General features: G+C 45.2%; 8 non-coding genes across 8 annotated transcripts; 3 read left to right on the plus strand and 5 right to left on the minus strand.

Moving 5' to 3' along the window:
- Positions 1 to 5294: 5294 nt before the first annotated feature.
- On the minus strand, positions 5295 to 5376 carry trnas-cga (transfer RNA serine (anticodon CGA)). The gene has a single exon. It is a non-coding gene; the product is annotated as a tRNA-Ser (tRNA).
- Positions 5377 to 6740: 1364 nt separating this feature from the next.
- trnas-gcu (transfer RNA serine (anticodon GCU)) lies at positions 6741 to 6822 on the minus strand. Its single transcript has one exon. It is a non-coding gene; the product is annotated as a tRNA-Ser (tRNA).
- Positions 6823 to 8501: 1679 nt separating this feature from the next.
- LOC148637694 (U5 spliceosomal RNA) lies at positions 8502 to 8618 on the minus strand. The gene has a single exon (XR_015931267.1). It is a non-coding gene; the product is annotated as a U5 spliceosomal RNA (small nuclear RNA).
- Positions 8619 to 13862: 5244 nt separating this feature from the next.
- LOC148637695 (U1 spliceosomal RNA) lies at positions 13863 to 14032 on the plus strand. Its single transcript, XR_015931261.1, has one exon. It is a non-coding gene; the product is annotated as a U1 spliceosomal RNA (small nuclear RNA).
- Positions 14033 to 17163: 3131 nt separating this feature from the next.
- LOC148637696 (5S ribosomal RNA) lies at positions 17164 to 17282 on the plus strand. The gene has a single exon (XR_015931278.1). It is a non-coding gene; the product is annotated as a 5S ribosomal RNA (ribosomal RNA).
- A 637-nt stretch (positions 17283 to 17919) lies between these two features.
- On the minus strand, positions 17920 to 18089 carry LOC148637697 (U1 spliceosomal RNA). Its single transcript, XR_015931272.1, has one exon. It is a non-coding gene; the product is annotated as a U1 spliceosomal RNA (small nuclear RNA).
- A 5240-nt stretch (positions 18090 to 23329) lies between these two features.
- On the plus strand, positions 23330 to 23446 carry LOC148637698 (U5 spliceosomal RNA). The gene has a single exon (XR_015931264.1). It is a non-coding gene; the product is annotated as a U5 spliceosomal RNA (small nuclear RNA).
- Positions 23447 to 25705: 2259 nt separating this feature from the next.
- On the minus strand, positions 25706 to 25787 carry trnas-uga (transfer RNA serine (anticodon UGA)). The gene has a single exon. It is a non-coding gene; the product is annotated as a tRNA-Ser (tRNA).
- Positions 25788 to 26108: the final 321 nt, after the last annotated feature.

A 26108-nucleotide genomic window follows, 5' to 3' on the forward strand; every position in this document is an offset into this window, starting at 1 on the left:
GGTTTCATTATGACCAGAATCGGTCTTGAGATATTTTTAACTTGATTTACAGTATTTGAGAGGTATGTCTTGACACCGATTCTACGTAAATACTCCTCACGTATATGTTTCTAGGTTTATATTATGCATTTCATACAGTCAAATTGCTTTTGAGCAACTGATAAGAAGCGCAAAACAGTATGCCCAGGGCGTTTTAGTTTTCGTTTTGTTTTAATGCAGTGCAGTGGATTGATTAGAGATATCAAGTACATACAAGTCATTTTTTAAATGTTGTAGTTCGTCTTGTAAAAATGTTACGAGTACATCATCTGTCAACAATTACACAGGTTCTGTTTCCATATTGCGGTTTTTGGTTACGTAATATTATTTTCTAATTTCACGTTGTGAATATATGATTTGGGCAAACAGAGCCGCAAAGAAGTACATTATGGGTTGTTGTTGTTTTTTTGCAGTTTTATCTAAAATAAGCGATGCTTAAACCTTTGTCTGATTCTTGTGAAACTATCCACACGACAGTTACCTAGGAGTTGACTTCAGTGATGTCACTGATGGGATGTTTCTAAAAATCCATCCTCTGTAAAACATCTTCTCTAGATGTTCTGCATATGTATTCGCTAATGAAGCTGTGTGTTCTGAACCTGGTTCTCTACATTTCTGTATGAACCAGCTTAGAGGGCTAAAGACAGCTTGTGTTTAAATTGAGTGTAAGGTAATTTATGCTTCTAAACTCATGGTCAGCATTTATTATTGTACTGTGCTGTAAACTTCTTCTGTGCCTAATTACATTATTTTATAGTCGATAATGTTTCTGTAGTGCTTTTTCAGCCCTCAGCATGTGTCTGCGCTGGTGGTGCTGTGGGTTAGGTTCCTGACTCCTATGTCACATGGTCTGTGGTTGAATCTCATGGAACTATGACTTTAATTTTTAACAAACATTTCTTTGAAAAAATGAAACATTTCCCTTGGTCAGAGATTAAATAAAACCTCACTCACATCAAAACAAATTTATATTTCTAAATATCACAACATGATCGAATTTACGTCTTTTTAATAACAATGAATAGTCACCTATGCGTTACAAAATAAACATTTATATTGATTTGAATCGCGTTTTGATTTAAATCGTAAACGGGTGTTTAAATATATGTGTTTAAAGGCGATATACTGTATAAAAGCGCTGATTCTTATGGAATGTGTTTGGCCGGGGATTCAAAAATTTTTTTTTTTAATCGCGTATCTAAGGAAAATTGCAGTATAACTTTGTTCATGCACAAACAGTGGCATGTTACATTATAATTTGGGTGTCTCCTCTTGCCAGAAAGCTCTAAATTGCATTTTGAGTGCGGTTTTTGACTTTTTCTAAATTGCAACCCATAAATAAAGCTGATACAGTTTAGACTTACTGTATTCTAAACTGTATTACAACATCACATTGGACAATGCAACGTAAATTGCAAAAATGCACTTGGAATCTGTCCAAGCCCTACTACGAAAATTATTTAAACTGCGACACTTATCATTCATCTTTAAATAAACTTTATTTTATATAGCGTTTTAAGCAAATAGGTAATTAGATTGCTCATAAACCTAATCGCTTTTTCTACATAAACACAGCGTGATTGCTCTCTGAAAATGCTTTTTTCTTTATATTTAGGCTCAGATTTCAACTATAGATCGTATTATTATAAACTTTCTTGGAAAAATGTATTTTATGTAAACCATGTTTGCTATTAATTCATTTAGGGCTAAAATACGTTCATTGTCTTCCAATCGAGTCGAGTTGACATTGGAAGCTTGCCACGCCGGGACTGTTACACCAACGCATTAGCATGTTGAAGCGATTTCATTGAGGAGGCCATCTACTAGTTAACACTGTACTTCCTACTTTGAAAATACCTGTGAAATTGGTTTAATTCGTCACAGCCAACACTCCGGCAGAGAGGGGGGTTGTACTCGTTAATGTCTGATGACATACAAGTGGAAAGATTACAGATTTTAATCGTCTTTTTTCTGAACCAGGGAAAATCTGATCATGTTTCTCTATAACAATAATAAAAAACTTTATTTTCAATTATTTTACATATCCCGCTTGCACATCGCATGACTTTAATAAATCTATTCTTTATTAATACTAAATAAATAATACTAAAAATACTACAGCAAAGAGGTCACTTGATTTTTGGAATAATTCCAAATAGCACAATGATCCACTGGCATCCCTGAAGTCTGTTTAGTGCATAATCTTCCAAATACAATCACTAAGCAATTATAAGAATTATACCATCCTATTTCTTTGTGATGTCCTGTAAAAACTAAACCTATTTTTATAAGGCTTTTACTCAAAAGATTTCCAAACACACAAAGCATTTGTGAAGTACTATAGTATTTCTAAAGGTTACTGGTACAACATCAATCATTAAAGCTTAACAATAAAGTTTAGATTGCTGATTATGGACTAACTACATTAACTAACTGCAATGCAACAGTATACATTTTACAAGAATATCTGGTTGAATTCTTGCATTTGTAGCCAATTTAATGCGAGAGAAATAAGCCAATTTAATTATTTCACAAAAAATAATGTAATATAAAATGGATGTTTTTAACTTTATTGTAGTATTTTAGAAACTAATATGTCTTCAAAAATGGTTGTTTTTCACTCCTAGGAATGAAAGCTGTTGTTATATAATGTTTATTTTCAAATTTTGAAAAATCAAAGGATTCTAGCTTTCTCCCCTTGCAGGCATCGGACACAGAGAACCTCATGGTTTTCCTAAAAATCATTTTTTATGTTCCCTGGTGTTCCAAACTTAGTTTTAATCAATTTTAATTTGTTATTATGTTAAAAACAGGGTAATACATTTCTAATTGGACTATAAATAATGTCATATTGTCTGCTATAAAACTGATGTTTTCAACTCTATTGTCGAGATTCTAGAATCAACTAATAGAGAATTGAAATAAAAAAAGAGCATAAGAAAACATTACCAACAACGACCACAAGATGGAGATATTGTCTAGACATTACCAACAACGACCACAAGATGGAGATATTGTCCAAAGAGGCAAGAAGGGCAAAGCCGCGATTAGGTAAAATCATTTTTTGAAAGAGATTGCTGTCAGAATGCACAACTGAATCCCAAACAGAATCTCTAGTCAAATATGATCATTTGTGAAACAGGCAAATGAGTCTCTCAGATGCCCATTGCTCATTTTCAGACACATTTATGCAATACTTTCACCATGCGTTGAACAATAGGGATTAAAGATACCAGAGGTAAGGTTTAAAAGTGATTCTGAGGTGCAACACATCAGCGATACAGCTAGGCATCTGAAATGCGGGGTTTGAGAGCCCTTCAGGGAACACCGTACCCTAAAGGTACCAGAAGTCCACTAGTATAAGCATTAAGTCACTGTCACCCCTGTTACAATGTGATTGCTACATATCTTCATTTCCTTGGTTTTTAAGGAGTAAGAGTGCAGGGGGTCTAAATCTGCGATCCAGTGTGTTGAAGTATTTCACAACACTACCTGTAGCCCGTATGGAAATAAATACTGATTCTGATTATTGCCCTGGGCATGTACCAATAAATCACTGAGCATATATATATATATCACTGTGTTGAAGCTAGAGACCTGTATGTAATATTATGGTGCTAAAATGTCATTTTCACATATATTAATGTAATAAATGATTGCTTATGCTTAATAAACAAATCTAATTAAAATAAAAGCTTAAGTTTTGTATTTGTCTTGTACCATAGAACATGATTTTCTTTGTATTTCAAGCCCACAAAGTGTCCAAATGATGCACGACATGATATAAGGAAGATTATCACATGCATATCGGTATTATCTTTCTCATGAAAATGCATTCCTTTTATTACCTTTTAATTTTTAAAATGAACTCAAGTTGTGTATAATGTAATAATTTAAGTAGAATAGAATCTAATAATATAATGATCCAGTGTGTTGCACTACTTCACTGCTTCACTGTTCTATGCCGTCTGGAAATAAATCCTCAGACTGCTTACTGCCCTGGGCTTGTACCAATAAATTACAGGAGCACATCTATACATCACTGCGTTGAAGCAGGAGACACACAATCACTGCAAACACATCCTAAATACAGTGTTCCAGCACCTTTGACCTCATCCAGAACGTATCATTTCTTGAAAGGGATTGCTGTCCGAATGCACATCTGAATCCCAAACAGAATCTCTAGTAAAATACGATCATTTGTGAAACAGGCAAATGACTGTCTCAGGGGCCCATTCCTCATTCTCAAGACACATGTATGCAGTACGTACACCATGCATTGAGCAATAGGGATTAAAGAGACCACAGGTAAGGTTAGAAGTCATTCTGACTATATTCTAAAATATTGGACTCATATTCTTATGATGGCAGACATGATGCTGCGTTTAAAACCGGGGTTAATGGACATTATATGACTGTCAATTCTGTTTTGTTTTGGAGACTCTTGGCTGCCTATATGGTACAGTGCAGCGTGAAGGAAACATTTTCCAAAACTGTGTCAGCTCAAAAGTTGTAAGAGAACCTCTCCAGCTGCTTTAACTCTCTTCATTTTTGTATATTAATTGCCTGTCGGCACTATGTGGCAGCATTGCATGACAACCCATCTCACCACGGAAAGGAACCTAACAGCTTTGGTAAGAGAGGAGAAAAGGACCTGGCCAGTAAGGGGCTCGAACCCGCGACTTTGGCGTTATTAGCACCATGCTCTAACCAACTGAGCTAACCGGCCTCACGACAGTGGTCCTCTCTGTGCAGCGCCTTTTACTTCCATTGACAAATGATAGAGATTCGAAGAGAGATCCTTCAGACCAGCAAGCAAACCCACGGCTATTTCGGTTTTCTATCTAGGCAACGTTGGTGTCTGCAATAGCATACATGAAAGCGTGATGCAATTTCTGTGGCTACATTTGTTCCACGTCATGCACAGTAAGAATGTTTCTAACACCAAATACAATGTCAACAATTAGCGATCACGCCTTCTCCTCAGTTAACCCACTGAAACCCAAGCTGTTAACAGTTCTTTAATGCGTGCTTTACGAGCACCTATATATTGTGTCGGTTCTTTCAGTTTTATTCATTAGGTTTTCAAAGGCATAAGTACAACACCAGAGGTGCGAACGCAAGATGTGTGGTTATCTGAAGAACTCATTTCCATGGCAGCGGGGCCAAGCGATTTAGCGTTTTTATAGTACCAGGAAAGGAGAAGCAGCACTTCGCCTTTGCCGCGCAGGCATAAGGAGACGTGCGGCAGACGCCATAGTCGGCAGGATTCAAACCTGCGCGGGGAGTCCCCAACGGATTTCGAGTCCATCGCCTTAACCACTCGGCCACGACTACAGCGAGTTCGCCATCGCCGCATTCCTCCTTTAATCTAACACGGAGTGCGACGTGGCTGCGGAAACCTTTTCAAAGTCGCTCTCCGTTAAAAAAAAATAAATACCTTTGACAAAATACGTGCCGGCAGACAGACACGCCTCAGAGGGTTTAAGGCTGGCTTCACGTTCAAATGATAAAGTCTCCCCGTCCGGATGTCAAAATGCAGTTTTGGCAGACAAAAAAAACAGCAACAAACCACAAATGTGGATAAGGATTTTACAAGCTGCACCACACTGCACTTTCAAAAGCATTTACATTCCTGTTAGACACAGGAATTGCCTTTGATTTGCCTGCTTACAAACGCCATGGAAAACGAAACAAAACTAAAGCCCTCAGCTCTTGCACTTGATTATAATGCCATTACGTGTCGAAGCAGGAATTTACGTCATCCTACTACTGCAACACGGGGAATAGAGGGAAATTAGCACACGCTACGAATCGTCTCAATCACTCCCTAGAGTCGTAAGGCGCATTGAAGGGTGCACCCCCATCATTAATCGTTGTGCCTCTTTGAAAGGAAAGCTCTTGAGCAGTCTTTGAAACAGCTCGGATGAAACACTTGATTGCTTCCATGTGCATCTGGAGTCCATTTCTTATTTTCACTTCACGCCGCCCAAAGCATTTCTAAAACAGGAGATTCGCATTTGGGAATGCGCCCTGCCCTACAAATAAAACAGGTCTACGGGTCTGAAACCTGCTCCACGGAAAACAGCTCTGTTGCGCATTTGATCAAAGGGAGAGTCGCTGTTCTTACTTTTTGATGACATAACACCCAAAGGGGCTTCTTTGGAGCTGTATTCCTACCAGCATCCTAAAGTTTCTTGGCGGTATCCTTTACAGTCCTCTGTTCGGTCGACAAGGACAGAAGGGGGCAGCTTTCCTCACACATACAGTGCAATGTACTGTACTGTTCCCGTTCATTGAATTCGCAGTTCTGCATCAGACCTCTATCTCGTTACATTAGCTTGGATTTAAGCCACGAAGCAGGCTTCTACTGTATAAACGTCTAGAGGAATCACAAACTATTTGAGAGGCCATCATCCCAGGGGGAACTGACAAAGTCTATCCCTAAACACCTAGTGCAGTCTCTCGAGAGACTGTCAAAAATCGCTTTCTCCGTTTGCGTTGCAAGTAAGTGAAAACGCGGTATCAACCCAGAGCCACTTGGCAGCACGGGCATGTAAATACTGTTACTGTCACTGCTCGATACCGACGTTAGCCTACTATACCATGTTCAGCCACCGCTAGAAAATGTACGGCTCTAGTACCGGAGCAAAGAACAGGAGGGCCAACACCGAACGGGCACAAGTGTCAGACAAGGAGAGCGACAAGGATGGGACTCGACCCCATGTGTGCAGAGCACAATGGATTAGCAGTCCATCGCCTTAACCACTCGGCCACCTCGTCAACAAAACTGGGCTGTCCTGACATGGGTTGGCGCACTCCAGTTGATCTTTTTCTTTTTTTTCCCTCATACTCGAGGGTCATTTTCCTGTTCCACATGCGATTTCAACATTTTCCTTGGGAGATGTCAAGCCAGCAAGCCACTACTGTGGTTCAGTGGCCAGTGTGGAGTTCAGTGGCCCTGTTGTACACAGAAAGCACATTTTGCTCCTTGGACATGAAAAGTTCCAGATAAAAGCCATTTGTCATCCTTTCTCTTGGTGTCGATGTTGCTATTGTATGTAAAGGTGGCAACTTGCTCAGCGAGCAGGCGGAGCACACACCGAATGCAGATGTGTCTGAGTGGTGTGTCCAAGTGGCTGCAAAAAGACAGCACTCCCAGGGCGCTGTGGCTTAGTTGGTTAAAGTGCCTGTTTAGTAAACAAGAGATCCTGGGTCTGAATCCCAGTGGTGCCTTTTTTTGTTCTGTGTTCTCGAACAGAACTGGTCATTATGGACAACCGCATACGTCTAGACTTAATTAAATGCAAGTATTAATTTCCTGTCTTGAACGACTTGTTTTTCTTAAAATGGATGCAACTTGCAAAATATGAAATACAAACCTCGCTAATCAGCGCTCGCAGCTGGCAAAAAAAAAAGAAGTCAGCAATGTTTTTTTCTTTAACCTTAAGCCTGCTAATGGAGAAGAACCTAGTCGCCATATCACATACATCCATTTCAACGATAAGAAGGTAACAACTATCCTCACTCCAGTGTAAATCTCACGTTGAGGGCATATTTTTTTCCACTTTACCATGAGTCGGGCACAGCTGCACAGAGGCGAGAGCAGAGCAATGAGGTCACGGGGACAGGGGAGTCACACGCTGGCGGTTTGAACACGCGGAAGATCACTGAGCGCCATCATTCCACACTCCAGACTCTGAATCCTGCCATCCGCGTTAAGATCTCGGCGGAACCTGAGGCGCAGTTCTTTCTTAAAACGTAATCTGGTGAGCATTTCTAGAATCGTACTTGTATAGATGCAGCCTTTAATGTGTTGCTAGGTTAAAATTTATGACTTCTTGAACTTCAGTAGGCAACTGCCCTCTTGATTTCGGATTTAATTTCTTTATTACAGGGGCGCTTTTATGATGACAGAGTCATGTTCAGGTACTTTGCTTGATGGAGGAAGCTCATTTCGGACTCTGTGATCTGCTCACCTGGAAAGGTCTGCTGTACTACTACAAGAGAGAAGTAGAGTCTGGAGGAAGGGACAATATGATGAAGGGACAATATTATGATGCTTTGGAAGGTAATGTTTTTTTTTCTTTGAAATCGAAATGAATCAGAATATCAGTGCAAAAGACAAACTCTTGGTTTGGTTTAAAGAGATATGATTTTAAAACAGACAAAATGTAGAAAACAGGTGTTTCTCACTTTTGGAAAAGAATGGACCGGGGGTAATATTTTACTAGTTGCAGTGCTAAGCTCACTGGGTTACAGTCCTGCAATGTCACACCAGGGTCAGTGGTGCAATGGATAATGTGTCTGACTATGGACTAGGAGTTTGGAGGTTCGACTCCTGCCTGGCGCTGGTTGTTTTTAAACACATCAGCCTACTCCCTAAGTAGCCTGTGCTACTTACTGCATTGTAAGAGCGATTGTGAGCGGTTTTGTTTTCTCTCTTTGACCAGCCCAGCTGCGCCCCACCCGAAGGCAGGGAAGCACAAAAATTGTATGGAACTCATTCATGCTCCTCTCTATGGAAATCTTTAGTAAAAGGCAAAAGATTTGTACGAGATAAAGAGAAACCAGAGTGCGTGGCTGGACAGCTGCAGGAGCCCAGGCCGCCTTCAAGCCCTCTGCCCTGCCGGTCGTGGTTGGCAATGCACCTGGCCTTACAAACGAGCCAGTGGGGCCCGTTCAGCTCCGGGCTCATCGCCTGCGGCTCTCGGCTTACCTGGCAGGGGAGATACCTTGATCAGCCTGTAGTTGGTGTAGTTGGATTGTTTTCTTGTTTTCTGGAAGCAGTGTTTGTTTTGCAGTTTGAGATGGCAACCTTTGGATCCCGCAAGAATGCTGTACGTTTTGAGCTTTTGGATGACCTCTTCATGGATCGTATGCAGTTAGGCAGAAAAGTGTTACAGAAGGAACTTGGCTTTGAACCTCGGCACTTGGATTTCATCTTCGCTCTCCCAGGTCAGAAAGCATTTGAGGTTGTTTTTGCTACCTATTTTCTGTTTGAACAATGTGTGGATGTGTTTGAGGCAAAAAGAGGGAAAGTTCCTGCCCTTGAGAAGATCAACTTGCAGCCTCTGACACAGAGAGAGAGGAAAACGGTGCATGTTGTTATGTTCTCGGAAATGGCAAAGACGGAGGACATTCACACCTGGCTTAAGCAGTACTGCACAGTCCACCATGGAACTGAGGTTAGAGATGTTGACGGTATAAAAACAGGAGCAAGGAAATTCGAGGTTCGCTTGCTACCGGACAATGTAAATGGAGGCTTAAGGCACCTGCCCTCTACAATCCGGCTGGGCGCCTGCAATGGCTATGTTTTTTATGTGGGACAACCAAAGGTGTGTCGGCGCTGTGGTGCTGTGGGACACCTGGCATCGTCCTGCACTGTGAAATGCTGCAAGACCTGTGGCAAACAGGGATATTTAGCCTCTGACTGTTCAATGCTGCCAAAGTGCAATTTATGTGGCTCGGAAGGACACGTTTTTAAGAACTGCCCTCACGCCTACGCCAATAAACTCAAAATGAGAAAGGATGAGGCAGTGCTTGTTTCAGCCAAACCGGCCCGAAAAGCCAAAGCAAACAACAAGTCAAACAAAGAACCCTTGTTGAACAAAGAGTCTCAGCCTCCAGCCAGGATCAGTCCTGCTGTGGCTCCGGGGTCGGTGGAAGAGAAATCCACTACGCTCCCACAACCGCAGACTGCACCAGACAAGCACGAGGGTTTGAAAACCCCAGAGAACAGCGAGGACCCCTCCCCCACTCCTGCTCCTCAGAACGAGGGCCATTGTGGGGCCCCCACCGGTGGAGCGGGTCCAGCGACGATACCCAGGATTCAGCGGAGCTGCTTTTCTCAGACTCTGCAAGTGCTACAGATGCCCTCCTCTCCTCCATCCAGTCCGTCACGGAGGATCTGCAACAGCTGGTGGGTGAGGGGGAAGAGGAGACTGGTGCATCGGCTGCACCCCTTTCCCCTCAGTGCTCCCAGGAGCTGGACTTGAGGAAAAGGAAAAATGACTCTGTTTTCTCCCCGAGCGAGGAGGAAGGAGAGCATGGCGATGGGGACAGCTGGAACCCCTCCACCCCTCCTTCTACCCCCTTCCTTGAAATGGACTCCGTGAACGCTTTTACTGCTGCCACCCTGATGAAGGCTCATTCAGAGGATGGCTGGCAGGAAATTGGTAAGAAGAAAAAGAAAAAGAAGAAGGTAACAGGTGAGACCGAAGAGAAATGTGTTTTGTAAAGACTGGTTCCACTTTCTTATGTAATATGGCTCTAAACATAATTTCTCTTAACACCAGAGGTATCAATGACAGAGTTAAATGCCAGTGTGTCTTTGATTACCTCCAGCAGAGAGAGGGAGATGTGTTGATGTTGCAGGAGTGTGCTTTAGCCTATCAAGAGAGGTATAAAAGCTTTGAAGATAGGTGGGATAAAGGGCCTTCTGTTTGGTCAGGGGACAATAACAACAGAGCCTCTGGCGTGGCCATTCTTTTCAAAGGATGGGCTTTCAAATTGAAAAGTATTCAGAGGGTCATAGATGGCAGGTTGCTGTGTGTGGATGTGGAATGGGGGACCGTTAACCTGCGGCTTATCAATGTGTATTGTCCTACTGACGTGGGAGGAAGGGTGGAGCTACTCAAGGCACTCTCTCCCCTATTGTTAAGTAGCACTGACGTGATAGTGGGAGGGGATTTTAATTGTATCTTAGAGCACACAGACAGGCAGTCTAGCTCTCCGATAAAATTGGATTCCAGCTCACTGGCCCTGCAAAACTTAGTTCAAGACTTTAAACTCTCAGACACATATAGATGTATATATCCCACAACAGCAGGATATACATGGTCAGGGAGGAATAGCAGCTCCAGAATTGACTATTGCTTTGTCTCAGAGAGAGTGAAAGTTGTTGGGGTCACTCTTCAGCCTGTCTTCTTCTCAGATCATCAGGCTTTAGGGTGTAGAGTGGAACTCAAGGGCGGGACTGTCTTTGGCCCAGGCCTCTGGAAACTCAACACAAAGCTGCTAGAGAACGAGGGGGTAGTATCCCGCTACAAGGAGAAACTATCACAGTGGCTGTCCTTGCAGTGTCTGTACGGGTCAGTAGGAGAGTGGTGGGAGGAGGTGAAGATGAGGACAAAGGTCTTTTTCATGGCTGAGGGAAGGAAGGCTGCTGCCAGACGGAGAGGAGTGCTAACCAGGAAACAGAGGCAGCTGCAGCGTCTCTACACGATGCTGCACAGTGGCTTCGATGTGCTCGAGGATATCACCCTTTTAAAAAAGGACATCCGGAGCATAGCCGAAGAAAGTAGTCGAGGAGTGCTGTTAAGAAGCAGAGTGCAGTTCTTGGAAGAAAATGAGAAGTGTACTCGCCTCTTTTTCAGGAAAGTGGTAGGCTCCAAGTCTGTCATGGAAAGTGTTGTTGAGGAGGGACGAGAGAGAACAGAGCCGAGTGCTATCCTCTCCTGCAGCGAGGCCTTCTACTCAAGACTGTACAGCTCTACAGAGGTAAAGGATGAAGAAATTCATTTTTTTACCTCAAAGCTAGAAAACGTTTTGAGTGAAGAAGATAGGGAAGTACTTGAGAGGGATTTGACAGTAGAAGAGCTGAGACAGGCTATGGAGAGCTTACAGAAGGGGAAAACTTCGGGTGCTGACGGGCTGCCTAAAGAATTTTATTGCACCTTTTGGGATCTGCTTCAGGATCCGCTACTGCTCCTATTCGAGGAAAGCTATAAGACAGAATTGCTGCCTGACTCCTTAAGAGAAGGCACTATCTCTCTCTTGTTTAAGAAAGGAGCAAAGAATGACATAAAGAACTGGAGACCCCTCAGCCTGTTAGGCGTGGACGCTAAGATCCTGCGCCTACAAAATGTAGTGGCCTCACTGGTAGGGAAAGAACGGACTTGTGGGATAGCAGGACGCCTGATGAGCTACAACCTGGCCTTGTTGAGGGATGTCTGTCTGTACTCAGAGGATCGCTCCCTCCCTCTGTGCATTTTAGGTGTAGACCTAGAAAAGGCCTTTGACCACCTAAACCGGCAGTACTTAACATCGGTACTTGAGCACATGAAGTTTGGCCCCATCATGAGAAAGTGGATTAACCTGCTGTACACAGGTAGCAACAGCAGAGTAATGGTTAATGGCAATAGATCACGCCCCTTTGAAGTCTGTTCAGGGGTGAGGCAGGGCTGCCCATTATCCCCCTTGTTATTCGTTTTGGCTATGGAGCCCTTAGCCTGTGCCTTGCGCCAGGATCAGGCCATTAATGGGATACCAGTGCCTGGAAGTGGGGGAGGAGAGGTAAAGACATCTCTATACATGGATGACGTCACCCTGCTCCTCTCTGACAATGCCTCAATTAGCAGAGCTCTGCAGTGCTGTGATCGTTTCTCTTTGGCTTCCTCCGCAAAAATTAACAAATCTAAGAGTGAGATTTTTTATCAGAACTGGAGGGAGCCAATAGAAGGACATGATCTCAGGCTGCAAGAGAAGAGAATTAAGGTCCTGGGGGTGTATTTTGGAGAAGAGATGGGAACAGTAAATTGGCAGAACAAATTGCCAATCTTAAACAAAAAACTGATGCAATGGAAGGACCGAGACCTCACCATGACAGGGAAGGTGCTGGTCATCAAAGCCGAGCTCTTGTCTGTCTTGAATTTTCTGGCTTCTACCTTCCCAATCCCACACCGTGTTGCGGCGGTGCTGAGGAGATTGATGTTTCAATTTCTATGGGGTGGGAAGCAGGAAAGACTCAGAAGGGAAATAATGTACAGGCCACTACCCTCAGGGGGGAAGTCTGTCCCAGATATTGCTACGAAGCTGCTGTGCATTTTCCTGGCCTCTGTGCTGAGAGGCTTTGCAACAGCACCTGCAGCGCGTACCTGGACTTATTTTTCCAGGCTCTGGGTAGGTAGGGAGGTGTTCAGAGTGTGGGGTGTCAGACCCAAGCTGGACGTCCCACTCTCTGACACATGCCCTGCAATTTATGGGACAGTTAAAAGTTTTCTAAGATCTCACCCAATTGGCCATATTCCCCTCCGAGATGTCAGGGTCCAAAAACTGGAAGATTTCGTTGCACCCCAGAATAATAGGCAGACCCCTGTGGGCATTTTAACATCAGCCCAAACAAGGAAGGTGTGGAAACACACATCCTCTAAGTTTCTGTGCAACATTCACAGAGATTTAGCCTGGAGTGTCGTCCACCAGTGCTTACCGGTACGAACTTTCTTGTACCGTAGGGGCCTCACCCCCAGCCCTCGTTGCGTTAGGGTGGGCTGCGGCGAGGAGGAGACTGTGACCCATCTCCTGTGGTCCTGTTTTTTTGCTAAGGCCTTCTGGGCACAGTTTGAAGATTGGTTGCAGGCTCTCTCGCCCCAATTTACCCTGACCGCTGCTTTCGTCATATACGGCATCTCTCCTGTCAAACTTCCTCCTGACGTGTTTGACAGGATCTGGGCCGTGGTGAACAGTGGGAAAGACGCCCTGTGGAGAGTGAGGAACATGGGGCTGTTCAAAGGCATCGAGGTCCCAGTCAAGGCAGCAGGTAGCCTGGCCCTGTTCATCACCCGAGAGAACTATTACCTCAGAGATCTGTGGAGAGAAGGGAGGGAGGAAGCAGAAAATCTGTGGGAAATAGAGAGCATAGGTCAATATCTCAAGAGACTGTGAAAAACATTATCATGTTTAAGTAAAGAATGTGATTTGCACCAGAAAAAAATAAATTGTTACTATGTAACTGTTACCGTGTCAAAATGTAATGAGATGTGATCATATATACTGTTTTAAGTATGTATATTAATGTAAAGCTTTCTGATTTGTGATGTCCTGTATTTTATTGTGAAAAGAAAATAAAGTTCTTAAAAATCGAAATCGGTTCACCCAGGGCGAGGCTCGGCCATTGCACTCCGGCTGTGCTGACCCCTGCGAATTCCCCAAATGAGGGAATCTCGACTGCATAATTTCTGGTAGTGGGGGACTGCGTTCGCGCTCTCCCCTGATGTGCTTGGTCCAAAATCAGATACGGGAGGGTTAGGACACCACGAGCTGCGTGGCTGCGGAAGGATCCCGGTTCGACAGGAGTGGACGCCGCTGCTGGTTCTCGCTGGCTTTTAGTTAGGGGTCCGGAGAAGCATCTCAAGCTAGTTCCACTACTCCTTCCGGACGTTCATTCCCTTTTCAAAGTCAGTCGTTTTGCTGTAGTCTGCGTTCTTTAGGCTGATTATCGAGGTTAGCCTTTATTTGGTCATGGGGGGCCTCGGTACTATATGCTGAGTCTAAAGACAGTTTCACACGTTTTCTGATTGCTCGGTTCTGTACCAGTGCAGACATGTCAAAACACTGAAAAACTTTTAGATATCCAGATATTTTTCTTTACTTGCTGCTGAAATTGCACATAAAACCAAACTGTTTCCTAAGTTTAAAAGGTAAGGATTGCAATTACCACCAATGTCTGGCTAAAACTATCCTTTTAATTTGCTTTTGACATGCAATAATTAAGAGAGTTTAGCATTTAGAAAGTGTATTATCACAATCTCCAAACTTGACCATCAATTTGTTATGTACTGTATATGGAATAGAAAAAACTGCAAAATTGGTAAAAATTCGTAATCGAGGAAACAACAAACCAACACATTTCCTACATTTCAAATGCATCCTAGAGCACAGTAAAGGCATTAGAAAAAATCCAGGTGTTGTCCAACACTAACCCTAACCCTAGTTCGGGCCCTTACGAACCACACCTCCACAACCTTGCCTACAAATACAGTGCCCAAAATGTAACCCAGATGACTCCAAATCAGCCAGAAACATTCAAAGTTGCACATTTAAAGTATTTTAATGTGTCACCTGTGAAAAACTTTCAGATATCCAGATCTTTTTCTTTACTTGCTGCTGAAATTGGAAATAAAACCAAACTGTTTCCTAGGTTTAAAAGGTAAGGATTGCAATTACCACCACCGTCTGGCTAAAACTATCCTTTTAATTTGCTTTTGACATGCAATTATTAAGAGAGTTTAGCATTTAGAAAGTGTATTATCACAATCTCCAAACTTGACCATCATTTTGATATGTACAGTATATGGAGTAGAAAAAACTGTAAAATTGGTAAAAATTCGTAATCGAGGAAACAACAAACCAACACTTTTCCTGCATTTCAAATGCATCTTAGAGCACAGTAAAGGCATTAGAAAAAATCCAGGTTGTTTTCCAACCCTAACCCTAACCCTAGTTTGGGCCCTTACAAACCACACCTCCACAACCTTGCCTACAAATACAGTGCCCAAAATGTAACCCAGATGACTCCAAATCAGCCAGAAACATTCAAAGTTGCACATTTAAAGTATTTTAATGTGTCACCTGTGAAAAACGTTCAGATATCCAGATCTTTTTCTTTACTTGCTGCTGAAATTGCACATAAAACCAAACTGTTTCCTAAGTTTAAAAGGTAAGGATTCCAATTACCACCAATGTCTGGCTAAAACTATCCTTTTAATTTGCTTTTGACATGCAATAATTAAGAGAGTTTAGCATTTAGAAAGTGTATTATCACAATCTCCAATCTTGACCATCATTTTGATATGTACAGTATATGGAGTAGAAAAAACTGCAAAATTGGTAAAAATTCGTAATCAAGGAAACAACAAACCAACACTTTTCCTGCATTTCAAATGCATCCTAGAGCACAGTAAAGGCATTTAAAAAAATCCAGGTGTTGTCCAACACTAACCCTAACCCTAGTTCGGGCCCTTATGAACCACACCTCCACAACCTTGCCTACAAATACAGTGCCCAAAATGTAACCCAGATGACTCCAAATCAACCAGAAACATTCAAAGTTGCACATTTAAAGTATTTTAATGTGTCACCTGTGAAAAACTTTCAGATATCCAGATCTTTTTCTTTACTTGCTGCTGAAATTGCAAATAAAACCAAACTGTTTCCTAGGTTAAAAAGGTAAGGATTGCAATTACCACCAATGTCTGGCTAAAACTATCCTTTTAATTTGCTTTTGACATGCAATAATTAAGAGAGTTTAGCATTTAGAAAGTGTATTATCACAATCTCCAATCTTGACCATCATTTTGATATGTACAGTATATGGAGTAGAAAAAACTGCAATATTGGTAAAAATTCGTAATCAAGGAAACAACAAACCAACACTTTTCCTGCATTTCAAATGCATCCTAGAGCACAGTAAAGGCATTTAAAAAAATCCAGGTTGTTTTCCAACCCTAACTCTAACCCTAGTTTGGGCCCTTACAAACCACACCTCCACAGCCACAGTGAAGGTGTGAGCCTGGCCGGCACCCGGATGGGAGATTCCCCCCCGGAAAAGCTCCGGTTGCTGCTGCTCCTGCAAGAGATATGACTGGGACCAGCAGGGAGCGCTCACCCTGCGGGCTGTGTGGCTCTCTTAAGCCCCAGCCTCCTGATGGCGACACTCTGCTGCACAAACAGGCGCCATCCTTCGGGGGAGGCGTCAAACCGAGGTCCCGACCCTCCTTGGCCATTAGGAAACCCCAGGGCGTCTCTCAAAAAGAGACGCCGGGGGTGTCCCTCTGGTGTTAGTGCTCCCCTTTACCCATCAGTCGGGGTCTCCTCCTAATCCCCGTCTCACCTGTAACAATCAATGACGAGGCCCCCCTGTCCGTGAGATTTAGTACTCGCGCAAGAGACCGGGGGCAGAGCGCAAACGCGGTCCCCCGCCCCCCACAAATTGTGCGCTCCAGGTTCCCTCTCGGGGCCCTGCAACACAGCGGAAGGGCAGCGAGAAGGAGCCTCTTGCTCTGACGCCGCAAGGCCACAAGAGGGCGGCGTGTTGGACCGGTGCGCTTTACGTGCTGAAATAAACACGCGACAGCCCCGAAATGTTTCCAGAGTGCTGTGCACTGGAGGTTTTTGTCTGGTGAAGACTTGCCTGGTGCTCCTCCGTGCAGATTGTTTGTCCTCCTCCAGTGCGGGACGAGCCAACACAAGGGAGCGCATTCGCCAACATCCAGGCACGCAATGCGATTTGGAAAGCAGCTCCTTTCCAAAGAGTTGCACACGAACGATCCTTCAGTCCCGCTCAGGGGCACGGAGCCCCCGCCACACACAGCTTCAAGTAGCGAGTCAGGCGCCGGAGCTTTCGCTTACGGCCACACCACCCTGAACATGCCTGATCTCGTCTGATCTTGGAAGCTAAGCAGGGTTGGGCCTGGTTAGTACTTGGATGGGAGACTGCCTGGGAATACCAGGTGCTGTAAGCCTTTGCTCTCCTGACCAGCAGGGGTCGCCGTTGGTGCCGTAGGCTTTGGGAGGAAAACCTGCAGGATGGAAAGGTGATCTATAGCCTCATCTCTAAAGATGTTTTGTTGCTGTGGCATGTGTGTGACCCACATTCAAAGAAAAAAAACCCGTCTGTAAAACGAATATCGAAGCTGCCTCTAAATCTGCAAATGAAGATGAGTCGATAAACCACTCGTTTTTCGTATAACTAGACATATATTCATTTGTTACCGATTTCATTCATTGAGCACGGATACAATAGAGGTACAGCCATTCACTGTTTGACATGTCTGCACTGGTACAGAACCGAGCAATCAGAAAACGGGTGAAACTGTCTTTAGACTCAGCATACAGTACCGAGGCCCCCCATGACCAAATAAAGGCTAACCTCGATAATCAGCCTAAAGAACGCAGACTACAGCAAAACGACTGACTTTGAAAAGGGAATGAACGTCCGGAAGGAGTAGTGGAACTAGCTTGAGATGCTTCTCCGGACCCCTAACTAAAAGCCAGCGAGAACCAGCAGCGGCGTCCACTCCTGTCGAACCGGGATCCTTCCGCAGCCACGCAGCTCGTGGTGTCCTAACCCTCCCGTATCTGATTTTGGACCAAGCACATCAGGGGAGAGCGCGAACGCAGTCCCCCACTACCAGAAATTATGCAGTCGAGATTCCCTCATTTGGGGAATTCGCAGGGGTCAGCACAGCCGGAGTGCAATGGCCGAGCCTCGCCCTGGGTGAACCGATTTCGATTTTTAAGAACTTTATTTTCTTTTCACAATAAAATACAGGACATCACAAATCAGAAAGCTTTACATTAATATACATACTTAAAACAGTATATATGATCACATCTCATTACATTTTGACACGGTAACAGTTACATAGTAACAATTTATTTTTTTCTGGTGCAAATCACATTCTTTACTTAAACATGATAATGTTTTTCACAGTCTCTTGAGATATTGACCTATGCTCTCTATTTCCCACAGATTTTCTGCTTCCTCCCTCCCTTCTCTCCACAGATCTCTGAGGTAATAGTTCTCTCGGGTGATGAACAGGGCCAGGCTACCTGCTGCCTTGACTGGGACCTCGATGCCTTTGAACAGCCCCATGTTCCTCACTCTCCACAGGGCGTCTTTCCCACTGTTCACCACGGCCCAGATCCTGTCAAACACGTCAGGAGGAAGTTTGACAGGAGAGATGCCGTATATGACGAAAGCAGCGGTCAGGGTAAATTGGGGCGAGAGAGCCTGCAACCAATCTTCAAACTGTGCCCAGAAGGCCTTAGCAAAAAAACAGGACCACAGGAGATGGGTCACAGTCTCCTCCTCGCCGCAGCCCACCCTAACGCAACGAGGGCTGGGGGTGAGGCCCCTACGGTACAAGAAAGTTCGTACCGGTAAGCACTGGTGGACGACACTCCAGGCTAAATCTCTGTGAATGTTGCACAGAAACTTAGAGGATGTGTGTTTCCACACCTTCCTTGTTTGGGCTGATGTTAAAATGCCCACAGGGGTCTGCCTATTATTCTGGGGTGCAACGAAATCTTCCAGTTTTTGGACCCTGACATCTCGGAGGGGAATATGGCCAATTGGGTGAAATCTTAGAAAACTTTTAACTGTCCCATAAATTGCAGGGCATGTGTCAGAGAGTGGGACGTCCAGCTTGGGTCTGACACCCCACACTCTGAACACCTCCCTACCTACCCAGAGCCTGGAAAAATAAGTCCAGGTACGCGCTGCAGGTGCTGTTGCAAAGCCTCTCAGCACAGAGGCCAGGAAAATGCACAGCAGCTTCGTAGCAATATCTGGGACAGACTTCCCCCCTGAGGGTAGTGGCCTGTACATTATTTCCCTTCTGAGTCTTTCCTGCTTCCCACCCCATAGAAATTGAAACATCAATCTCCTCAGCACCGCCGCAACACGGTGTGGGATTGGGAAGGTAGAAGCCAGAAAATTCAAGACAGACAAGAGCTCGGCTTTGATGACCAGCACCTTCCCTGTCATGGTGAGGTCTCGGTCCTTCCATTGCATCAGTTTTTTGTTTAAGATTGGCAATTTGTTCTGCCAATTTACTGTTCCCATCTCTTCTCCAAAATACACCCCCAGGACCTTAATTCTCTTCTCTTGCAGCCTGAGATCATGTCCTTCTATTGGCTCCCTCCAGTTCTGATAAAAAATCTCACTCTTAGATTTGTTAATTTTTGCGGAGGAAGCCAAAGAGAAACGATCACAGCACTGCAGAGCTCTGCTAATTGAGGCATTGTCAGAGAGGAGCAGGGTGACGTCATCCATGTATAGAGATGTCTTTACCTCTCCTCCCCCACTTCCAGGCACTGGTATCCCATTAATGGCCTGATCCTGGCGCAAGGCACAGGCTTAAGGGCTCCATAGCCAAAACGAATAACAAGGGGGATAATGGGCAGCCCTGCCTCACCCCTGAACAGACTTCAAAGGGGCGTGATCTATTGCCATTAACCATTACTCTGCTGTTGCTACCTGTGTACAGCAGGTTAATCCACTTTCTCATGATGGGGCCAAACTTCATGTGCTCAAGTACCAATGTTAAGTACTGCCGGTTTAGGCGGTCAAAGGCCTTTTCTAGGTCTACGCCTAAAATGCACAGAGGGAGGGAGCGATCCTCTGAGTACAGACAGACATCCCTCAACAAGGCCAGGTTGTCGCTCATCAGGCGTCCTGCTATCCCACAAGTCTGTTCTTTCCCTACCAGTGAGGCCACTACATTTTGTAGGCGCAGGATCTTAGTGTCCACGCCTAAGAGGCTGAGGGGTCTCCAGTTCTTTATGTCATTCTTTGCTCCTTTCTTAAACAAGAGAGAGATAGTGCCTTCTCTTAAGGAGTCAGGCAGCAATTCTGTCTTATAGCTTTCCTCGAATAGGAGCAGTAGCGGATCCTGAAGCAGATCCCAAAAGGTGCAATAAAATTCTTTAGGGAGCCCGTCAGCACCCGGAGTTTTCCCCTTCTGTAAGCTCTCCATAGCCTGTCTCAGCTCTTCTACTGTCAAATCCCTCTCAAGTACTTCCCTATCTTCTTCACTCAAAACGTTTTCTAGCTTTGAGGTAAAAAAATGAATTTCTTCATCCTTTAACTCTGTAGAGCTGTACAGTCTTGAGTAGAAGGCCTCGGTGCAGGAGAGGATAGCACTCGGCTCTGTTCTCTCTCGTCCCTCCTCATCAACTACACTTTCCATGACAGACTTGGAGCCTACCACTTTCCTGAAAAAGAGGCGAGTACACTTCTCATTTCCTTCCAAGAACTGCACTCTGCTTCTTAACAGCACTCCTCGACTACTTTCTTCGGCTATGCTCCGGATGTCCTTTTTTAAAAGGGTGATATCCTCGAGCACATCGAAGCCACTGTGCAGCATTGTGTAGAGACGCTGCAGCTGCCTCTGTTTCCTGGCTAGCACTCCTCTCCGTCTGGCAGCAGCCTTCCTTCTCTCAGCCATGAAAAAGGCCTTTGTCCTCATCTTCACCTCCTCCCACCACTCTCTTACTGACCCGTACAGACACTGCAAGGACAGCCACTGTGATAGTTTCTCCTTGTAGCGGGATACTACCCCCTCGTTCTCTAGCAGCTTTGTGTTGAGTTTCCAGAGGCCTGGGCCAAAGACAGTCCCGCCCTGGAGTTCCACTCTACACCCTAAAGCCTGATGATCTGAGAAGAAGACAGGCTGAAGAGTGACCCCAACAACTTTCACTCTCTCTGAGACAAAGCAATAGTCAATTCTGGAGCTGCTATTCCTCCCTGACCATGTATATCCTGCTGTTGCGGGATATATACATCTATATGTGTCTGAGAGTTTGAACTAAGTTTTGCAGGGCCAGTGAGCTGGAATCCAATTTTATCGGAGAGCTAGACTGCCTGTCTGTGTGCTCTAAGATACAATTAAAATCCCCTCCCACTATCACGTCTGTGCTACTTAACAATAGGGGAGAGAGTGCCTTGAGTAGCTCCACCCTTCCTCCCACGTCAGTAGGACAATACACATTGATTAGCCGCAGGTTAACGGTCCCCCATTCCACATCCACACACAGCAACCTGCCATCTATGACCCTCTGAATACTTTTCAATTTGAAAGCCCATCCTTTGAAAAGAATGGCCACGCCAGAGGCTCTGTTGTTATTGTCCCCTGACCAAACAGAAGGCCCTTTATCCCACCTATCTTCAAAGCTTTTATACCTCTCTTGATAGGCTAAAGCACACTCCTGCAACATCAACACATCTCCCTCTCTCTGCTGGAGGTAATCAAAGACACACTGGCATTTAACTCTGTCATTGATACCTCTGGTGTTAAGAGAAATTATGTTTAGAGCCATATTACATAAGAAAGTGGAACCAGTCTTTACAAAACACATTTCTCTTCGGTCTCACCTGTTACCTTCTTCTTTTTCTTTTTCTTCTTACCAATTTCCTGCCAGCCATCCTCTGAATGAGCCTTCATCAGGGTGGCAGCAGTAAAAGCGTTCACGGAGTCCATTTCAAGGAAGGGGGTAGAAGGAGGGGTGGAGGGGTTCCAGCTGTCCCCATCACCATGCTCTCCTTCCTCCTCGCTCGGGGAGAAAACAGAGTCATTTTTCCTTTTCCTCAAGTCCAGCTCCTGGGAGCACTGAGGGGAAAGGGGTGCAGCCGATGCACCAGTCTCCTCTTCCCCCTCACCCACCAGCTGTTGCAGATCCTCCGTGACGGACTGGATGGAGGAGAGAAGGGCATCTGTAGCACTTGCAGAGTCTGAGAAAAGCAGCTCCGCTGAATCCTGGGTATCGTCGCTGGACCCGCTCCACCGGTGGGGGCCCCACACTGGCCCTCGTTCTGAGGAGCAGGAGTGGGGGAGGGGTCCTCGCTGTTCTCTGGGGTTTTCAAACCCTCGTGCTTGTCTGGTGCAGTCTGCGGTTGTGGGAGCGTAGTGGATTTCTCTTCCACCGACCCCGGAGCCACAGCAGGACTGATCCTGGCTGGAGGCTGAGACTCTTTGTCCAACAAGGGTTCTTTGTTTGACTTGTTGTTTGCTTTGGCTTTTCGGGCCGGTTTGGCTGAAACAAGCACTGCCTCATCCTTTCTCATTTTGAGTTTATTGGCGTAGGCGTGAGGGCAGTTCTTAAAAATGTGTCCTTCCGAGCCACATAAATTGCACTTTGGCAGCATTGAACAGTCAGAGGCTAAATGTCCCTGTTTGCCACAGGTCTTGCAGCATTTCACAGTGCAGGACGATGCCAGGTGTCCCACAGCACCACAGCGCCGACGCACCTTTGGTTGTCCCACATAAAAAACATAGCCATTGCAGGCGCCAAGCCGGATTGTAGAGGGCAGGTGCCTTAAGCCTCCATTTACATTGTCCGGTAGCAAGCGAACCTCAAATTTTCTTGCTCCTGTTTTTATACCGTCAACATCTCTAACCTCAGTTCCATGGTGGACGGTGCAGTACTGCTTAAGCCAGGTGTGAATGTCCTCCGTCTTTGCCATTTCCGAGAACATAACAACATGCACCGTTTTCCTCTCTCTCTGTGTCAGAGGCTGCAAGTTGATCTTCTCAAGGGCAGGAACTTTCCCTCTTTTTGCCTCAAACACATCCACACATTGTTCAAACAGAGAATAGGTAGCAAAAACAACCTCAAATGCTTTCTGACCTGGGAGAGCGAAGATGAAATCCAAGTGCCGAGGTTCAAAGCCACGTTCCTTCTGTAACACTTTTCTGCTGAACTGCATACGATCCATGAAGAGGTCATCCAAAAGCTCAAAACGTACAGCATTCTTGCGGGATCCAAAGGTTGCCATCTCAAACTGCAAAACAAACACTGCTTCCAGAAAACAAGAAAACAATCCAACTACTCCAACTACAGGCTGATCAAGGTATCTCCCCTGCCAGGTAAGCCGAGAGCTGCAGGCGATGAGCCCGGAGCTGAACGGGCCGCACTGGCTCGTTTGTAAGGCCAGGTGCATTGCCAACCACGACCGGCAGGGCAGAGGACTTGAAGGCGGCCTGGGCTCCTGCAGCTGTCCAGCCACGCACTCTGGTTTCTCTTCATCTCGTACAAATCTTTTGCCTTTTACTAAAGATTTCCATGGAGAGGAGCATGAATGAGTTCCATACAATTTTTGTGCTTCCCTGCCTTCGGGTGGGGCGCAGCTGGGCTGGTCAAAGAGAGAAAACAAAACCGCTCACAATCGCTCTTACAATGCAGTAAGTAGCACAGGCTACTTAAACACATGAATGCAAAACAGCATTTTTCAGCTGATTTAAAATGTACCTAAAGGAGAAGCATTATTGAAGACCATCAATTACCAAGAGCTTTTGTCAAAGGTTTTGGTGGTCATTTTGAATGACCACAGAGCGCTGTGACCTCGTTTTTACATCTCATCCAAAAGACAGCGCCCTTTTACAACACAGCATCTCGGTCACTATACTGGGGCATTGGGACCCGCACAGACCTCAGGGTGAGCGCCCCCCCGCCGGCACCATTAACACCGCTTCCAGCTGGAAGCTTTGTTTTTCCCTGTAGCTCACCCTTATCCGGGTACTGACCTGGCTCACACCTGCTTAGCTTCAGTGGGTTTTCAGTTGCGAGTTGCAAGGGGATGCAAGTGATGGAGCCGCTCGCTGCAAAAGCCACTGCACTGGCCAGGAATCGAACCCGAGCCTCCCACGTGGCAGGCGAGAATTCTACCACTGAACCACCAATGCTCAGTGCCTAGGCCTTCAAAAAAGACGCTTTTTTGGTGCACTGTGCAAAACGCATCGACATCTGCTTCCAGCTGCAAAATGCCATTCGCGGACGCTGAAGAACTTATTTCCAAGGCAGCGGGTACAAGCGATTGGGCGTTTTAAAACCACCAGGAACAGCAAAGAGGCGCGCTTCTTTGATTGTGCCGAAACACACCGACTGGAGGCGGACAACGTAGTCGGCAGGATTGGAACCTGCGCGAGGAGACCCCAATGGATTTCTAGTCCATCGCCTTAACCACTCGGCCACGACTACAGCAAGCCCCACCGCCGCTGCGTTCTTGCTACAATCTTACCTGGATCGCGAGGCGCCAGCGGAAGCCTATTTCAAAGTCGTTCTCCGTTTCAAAAAAACATTTCCAAAATACAAGCCTTGCAGACAGACACGCCTCAGAGGACTTAAGGGTGGCTTCATGTCGGAATGATAAAGTCTCCCCGTCCGGACATGAAAATGCCACTTTGTTACACACAAAAAAAGAATCAACAACAGAGAAATGCCCACAAGCATTTGAAAAGCCGCACCACGTCGCACTTGAAATAGCTCTTATATTAGTGGTAGACGCAGGAATCGCCTTTTTATTTACGCTCTTACCAACGCGATGGAAAGCAAAACAAAGCAAAGCAGAGCAAAACAAAACAAAACAAACAAACGAAAACCCTCACGTCCTGCACTTGCATATAACGCCGTTACGTGTCCAAGCGGTATTGTACGTCATCCTAGCACTGCACCCCGAGGCGTACGGCATATGGGAACGAACACACGCCACGAATCGTCTCGAATCACTCCCTACAGCTGTAAGGCGCCTTGAAGCGTGCACCCCCAACATTCTTCTTTGCTCATCTGTGAAAGGTAAACTCTTGAGCAAACTCTGAACCAGCTCTAAGGAAACTAATCCGATTAGACGTTACTTTGACTCATCTTCTTACGCTCAGTGCCGGATTGCTCAAACTCCAGCTAGGGTTAGGGTTAGCATTCCCACGCTACTTAGACACTTTGTTTACGCTCAGTGCTGGATTTTGGGAACTTCAGGACGAGTGGGAATTTTCTCCTATCTGTCCATTCTGTTTTGTTTTGGAGACTCTTGGCTGCCTATGTTGTTCAGTGCAGCGTGAAGGAAACATTTTCCAAAACTGTGTCAGCTCAAAAGTTGTAAGAAAACCTCTCCAGCTGCTTTAACTCTCTTCATTTTTGTCATTTAATGTGACACTCGATGTATAACTGGAGCCTCACATATGCAAATGGTGAGGCTCCAGTTCGACACCCAGTTCGACACCACTTTACAGTATATGACAAAAGCATGGCAGACTGTGCCGGACCAGCTGGTAACTTCCGCTTATTTTGACCATATTAATCATTGGAAATCTTCCCACTTGCATTTGTGACACCTGATTTTGGCTCCACCTAAGACACTCTTAAATCTTCAAACACTTTTCTCTTCTCCCGCAACACACTTGTCTGTCGGCACTATGTGGCAGCGTTGCATGACAACCCATCTCACCACGGAAAGGAACCTAACAGCTTTGGTAAGAGACTAGAATCACCTGAAGAACTGCTTTCCATGGAAGCAGGACCAAGCGATGTAGCATTTTTATAGTACCAGGAAAGGAGAAGCGGCACTTCGCCTTTGCCGCACAGGCACAAGGTGACGTGCGGCAGACGCCGTAGTCGGCAGGATTCGAACCTGAGCGGGGAGTCCCCAATGGATTTCAAGTCCATTGCCTTAACTATTCGGCCACGACTACAGCGAGCTCGCCGCCGCCCCATTCCTCCTATAATCTAACACGGAGTGCGAGGTGGCTGCGGAAACTTTTTTAAAGTCGCTCTCTGTTAAAAAAAAAATAACTTTCACAAGATACATGCCGGCAGACAGACACGCCTCATAGGGTTTAAGGCTGGCTTCACGTTCAAATGATAAAGTCTCCCCGTCCGGATGTCAAAATGCAACTTTGGCAGACAGAAAAAACATCAACAAACCACAAATGTGGACAAGGATTTTACAAGCTGCACCACACTGCACTTTCAAAAGCATTTACATTCGTGTTAGATGCAGGAATTGTCTTTGT

This window comes from Lepisosteus platostomus, unplaced genomic scaffold, assembly GCF_059453375.1.
Source record: "Lepisosteus platostomus isolate fLepPlt1 unplaced genomic scaffold, fLepPlt1.hap1 Scaffold_109_H1, whole genome shotgun sequence".
NCBI classification, from domain to species: domain Eukaryota; kingdom Metazoa; phylum Chordata; class Actinopteri; order Semionotiformes; family Lepisosteidae; genus Lepisosteus; species Lepisosteus platostomus.